Here is a 6,057-nt window from a genome sequence, read left to right as displayed (position 1 = left end):
CATGGGACACTCACTCAGACCCTTCTCAGTCAGGAAGTTGGGTCTGCATCTTGCATCTTGCTCATCAACCTCCAGTTTTTTATACTTGAGCCAATGAACTGCCATATTGCTTGCTTATTCCAGGAGACCTCAGCATCCTGCAATCTGATCTGCCATCTGACCGGCTGACTTTATATTCGTCCACCTTTGCAGCCTTTGATGTTCAGCCCCTCCGGGAATCAGGAGATGCCTCCAGCTTGACATTTGATCCACAGACTTGGACCTGGACTGAACTTGCCTATTTCTACCGCTGGGTGAGCCATTTTCTCAATATAAAATTCTCCATACAGGTAGGTAGATAGAGATAGAGATATTGCTATCATTGATTTTGTGTCTTTTGAGAACTTACTTACACAGTACTACAAAATCACATTTAAATTTTTTTTCTGAATTATAAATGTCTTTACATTATTTAACAATGTTCACTGTTTGAAAAAATGCACCCAAATAAAATTAATACAAACCCTGGGAGGTTCTCAGCAGCCATTAACCTTACATTTGTCACTAACTCTGGGTATTGCCCGTCTTGTATGATTTTGTTTTGTGCTTCAGTTTGTTATCTTCATAGACTTATTTAATGAACCAATTCAAATAAAGAACATTTGCTTTTGTTGGAGAAAACCATGAAATACACAGAGAAAATAATTCCAATCCATGAAAATAGCATCAGTGAACTATGGTACAACTTCATATATTGTAATATGTAAGTAATCAGAATCTCCAATGGAGAATAGAGAAGTGAGGAAGAAGATATTTGAAGAATTTGTAGCCAAAATCCTTCAAAATTTTATAAAAACAACAAACCAAATCTGTTCACTTGGGACTGTTCGACACTATGAAGTCATCTAACACAGTCTATAAGTATCGTAGTTTGTGCACATCTACTTCATCCTTGTACCCTTACTTACCATTGTAGTTTATTAGTGCTACTATAACAAAAATATGGGAGCCCTGGTGGTGTAGTGGTTCCATGTTGGACGGCCCATGGCAAGATCAGCAGTTCAAAATTATCAGCCACTACATGGGAGAAAGATGGGACTATCCACTCCATAAAGAATTCCAGTTTTGGAAATGAAGGAGCAGTTCTACCTGTCCAATAGGGTCGCTGTGGGTCAACATCGACTCAATGGCAGAGAGTTTGGTAATAAAAACACAAGTGAATGGAGTTGAAGAACAGAAATTGATATTCTTAGTTTAGGAAGCTGGAGATCTCATTTCAGGGCACCAGCTCAAGGAGAAGGCTCGCTCTCTCTGCTGGTTCTGTAAAGGCTTCTAGAATTCACTAGTTACATCTTCTGAAGAATGCAATATGCTCTTATTTGGGTCAGAATTCTTAAACACTTCAAGCAAGTAAGATATAAGATACCATCACTAGGCCTTGATAACAAATGGGTGGGAGGGGTAAGACAGACGCTATTGTGAAGGGTGGCACCGAAGTTTCTCTCTTAGGCAGTGAGATGGCTGGTGGTGCCACTGACTGACCTAAAGTCGACACGGAAGGTAAAGCAGCTTGGTTGGTGGCGATGAGTTCAAAGTCATGCTGAAGTATAAGGTTACCTCTGAAGTACATATGAGACATTCAAGTTTAAATATCCAGTAGAAAGTTAATCATATTGGTGTAGAGGATAGGAGAGAGGCCTAGGCATGAGGATATCCATGCAGGGATATTTAACATTTAGGTGCCATGGATGTAAATGAGATTGCGCAGAAAGGACCGCAGAGAGTCAGAAGGACAGAGGACTGAAATAGAAACACAAACCACATGGCCAGCCCCACTATGAGACATGACCTCTCTCACTGACCCATAGCCCTGCGGAGGACAGCACCAGAGACACAGTGTGGGAATTGCGCCCTACCTGATCCCACCACACCGAGGCAAAGCACTGGGGGAGTGCATCAGAACAGCAAGGGAATGGAGCGGCAAGGTCCCTAGGGAATGCTGAAGGTGGACTTTGGGGCCAGGGCGTGGTACCCCAACAAACTGGACTGAAAAACACTCCTAAAGGCTAACAAATGATTCTTGAACTAACTGCAAGCTTTTCTTTCTTGTCGTGTTTTGTTTTGTTCATTTTCAGTGGTATGTTGTTGTTTTCTTGTATATTGTTGCTTGGTTTTGCTCTGTCTTGTTTTTGTAGATGTTATTATCTCCACAGGTCTGTCTAAATAAGATAGGCTGGATGAACAATCTGGAGGAAAAACAATGGGACCGACAGTTTGAGGGGAAATGGGATAGGGGGCGGTGGGGGGAAAGGAAGTGGTGTTAACAAACCCAGGGACAAGGGAACAAGTGATCCAAATTGGTGGTGAGGTGGGTTTGGGAGGCCTTGTAGGGCATGATCAAGGGTAATGTAACTAAGAGGTATTGCTGAAACCCAGGTGGGGATGGAGCATGATAGTGGGACAGGAGGAAAGTCAAGGGAAATAGAGGAAAGAGCTGGGAGGCAAAGGGCATTTATAGAGGTCTAGATAAAGGCATGTACATATGAAAATATATTTCTATAAGAGAATGGAGAAATAGATCTATGTGCCTATATTTATAGGTTTAGTATTAAGGTAGCAGAAGGATATTGGGCCTCCACTCAAGTACTCCCTCAATCCAAGAATACTTTCTTATATTAAATTGGCATTCTATTATGCTCATCCTCCTGACACAACCACTGAAGACAAAGTGGGTAAGTAAGCAAATGTGGTGAAGAAAGCTGATGGTGCCTGGCTATCAAAAGATATAATGTCTGGGGTCTTAAGGCTTGGAGATAAACCATCTAGCTCAAAAGCAACAAAGTCCACATGGAAGAACACACCAGCCTGCGTGATCACGAGGTTCCGAAGGGACCAGTTATCATGCATCAAAGAACAAATAAATCATATCATTGGATGCACACCTCCATGATACTATCACTGAGGACAAACGGGTGCATAAGCAAATGTGGCGAAGGAAGCTGATGGTGCCCGGCTATCAAAACGTATAGCATCTTGGTGTTAAAGGCTTGAAGGTAAACAAGCGGCCATCTAGCTCAGAAGCAACAAAGCCCACATGGAAGAAGCACACCAGCCTGTGAGATCACGAGGTGTCAAAGGGATTGGGTAGAAGGCATCATCAGAACAAAAAAATCTTACCATACTGAATGAAAGGGGAAGTGCAGAGTGGAGACTCAAAGCTCATTTGTCGGCCACTGGAGATTCCCTTGCAGAGGAGTCTAGGGGAGGAGATGCATCAGTCAAGGTGCGATATATCAGTGAAGAAAAATACAACTTTCCTTCAGTTCCTAAATGCTTCCTCACCCCCACCCCCGCCCACTATTATGATCCGAATTCTACCATTGCAAGTCTGGGTAGACCAGAGGATGTACACGGGTACAGATCGGAACTGGAAACACAAGGAATCCAGGGCGGATGATACCTTCAGGACCAGGGATGTGAGTGGTGATACTGGGAGGGTAGAGGGAGAGTGCATTGGAGAGAGGGAACTGATTACAAGGATTTACATGTGACCTCGTCCCTTGGGGATGGACAACAGAAAAGGGGATGAATGGGAGACGTCGGACAGGGCAAGATATGACATAATAATAATTTGTTAATTATCAAGGGCTCATGAGGGAGGGGGAAATGGGGAGGGAGGGGATAAAAGAGGACCTGATACCAAGGACTTAAGTGGCGAGAAAATGCTTTGAAAATGATGAGGGCAATGAATGTACAGAAGTGCTTTACACAATTGATGTATGTATGGATTGTGATAAGAGTTGTATGAGCCCCTAATAAAATGTTAAAAAAAAAAAAGAAATAGAGCACAAGAAGCGCCAACAGGAAGGGTGAAAAAGAGGAAAGGTTTCTCACAGCATCTATTAGGCACTAAGGACAGTCAAAAGGAGTCCTTTTTTGACTCAAATTTGGCCATTATTATCAGAAAATAAGAAATTATTTCTATTGTGTATATAAAAATCCCAATGAAAGAAAGAAAAAAGTCCATCTAAATTAAGGATCGGAGGGACTTTAGGACTTTCTTCTTTCCTTGGCCTTTCTATAAACATCCAGGAAGATTATATAGTATGGTCCCTTTCGCCCCACAGGACTATCTACGTTGCCATCCTCCAGTACTCGGGTATATAATTCACTGTTTAACAGAATCCATTGTTTGAAAATCCTTCCAGTTATTGACTACAGTCGAACTCTGAAATAAAATGGCATTCCATTTGAGCTCATTAATATAGATTTCCTCAGTGCCTGAGAATGTAGCGTCGAGATAGGAGCCTTGCCATTCTCAGGAGTACTCATTTCCCTGTGGTATTCTGTTTTATAGACAGCAGCCTGTGTTTCCTGCTACATTGAGCACATGCAGAAGTGGTTGAATTACATGGGCCCTGGCAGGCTAAGGCTTTTCGGGATGTTAGCAGAATGCCAATCACTCATCCTCGGGCTCCAAAGAGAGCAACAAAAGACAGTAAAATTCACTTTATACGAGTTGGTTAAATCAAGGCCTTTATGGTTTCCTAGTAGAATTTGGCATTACACAAAGATTCTTTCGCTCCCTATGAAGTGGGGAGACAAGTTATAGAAGGGGGTGAAGTAGCAGGGTGTGGCATTGTGGGTTTGGGAAAGGAGTATGGGTGAGGACACTTCTGGATGTGAATGCAGTATATCTGGACATAAACAATGCGTGTTTTCTGCCAGCCTCCCTCCCACCAATGCACAATTCTGAATCTCTAAAAACCAACCTCACTGTAATCAAGTCAGTACTGACTTACAGCAACCCTCCATGTCAGAGTAGAACTGCCCCGCTGAGTTCCAAGACTGCAACACTTTATGAGGAGTAAAAAGCCTTGTCTTTCGCTTGTGGAACAGCTGCAGACTTTGAACTGCTGATGTTATGGTTAGAAGCCCTACACATAACCACTTCACTGCCAGAGCTCCTCCTGGTTCTCACCAAACCCAAAACCAAACTCACTGCCATCAAGTCAGTGCTGACTCACATCTACCCCCTGTGGGTTTCTGAGACCGTAACTGTTTACAAACGTAGAAAGCCCTGCCTGCTTTTCTCCCTCGGAGCTGCTGGTGGTTTCAAACTGCTGACCATGCAGCTAGCAGCCCAACAAATTAACCACTATGCCACTGATTCTCAGTAGCTGTTTATTGACTGACTCCAAGACACACAGACCAGTGGCAGGTTCTACAGAATGTGTAGGTGTGGATACCTGGTCAATCTTGATCTCCAAACCAAATTCAGTGCCATCAAGTCGATTCTGACTCAGAGAAATCCAGGTGCTTCATTCTCAAAAATTGAAACTAAACTCACTGTAATCAAGTCAATTTTGACTCATAGAAACCCAATAGGACATTTGGCTGTGGGTTTCCAAGACTGTAACTCTTAATGGGAGTAGAGAGTCATGTCTTTCTTCCCTTGGAGTGGCTGGTAGTTTCAGACGGCTGTCCATGTAGTTAACAGTCCAAAACATAACCACTCGGCCATCAGGCCTCCCTAAACTCATTCTAGTTGGGGAAAAATCTGATACTGTTTTCCAAACAATCAATTGTGTAAAACTCAGATATATTAAGAGGTCTTGGAAGTAAAAAAGGAGCAGACAGACCATATGGATCTGGGAAAACAGGCCTAGGGCAAGACCACTGTGGAGGATGAAGCAAGTTGTATCCCCCTAAGGGCACATGGCTGGGGTAGTATGAGGTGAGTGGGCACCAAAACCAGTCTGTACATCATTTCCTAACCTGTGTGTCCTGAGGAAAAGGCTATCTTCCCTTGTTTGTCCTCCCAGTGGGGCTGCCTTTGGGACAATCACCCAGTGACACCCTGGATGCTGGTGGAGATGGTCTAATAGATAGATAGTTACATTGCTCAGAGGAGGTCAAAAGAGCTGGGAAGGACAAGAGACTGCAACAGCAAAGAGGGTGGGGGTGAAGACAGCCTTGCCATCAATAAAATTCCATTGTGACATGGCCTGAAAAAGGACTCTTCTTCCTTGTGGGCAAGTGACAAAAAGTCCTGATTCCTCTTGCATGTGTGACATG

This window comes from Tenrec ecaudatus, chromosome X (genome assembly GCF_050624435.1).
Source record: "Tenrec ecaudatus isolate mTenEca1 chromosome X, mTenEca1.hap1, whole genome shotgun sequence".
NCBI lineage: Eukaryota > Metazoa > Chordata > Mammalia > Afrosoricida > Tenrecidae > Tenrec > Tenrec ecaudatus.
Note: the sequence above shows the minus strand (reverse complement) of the source record.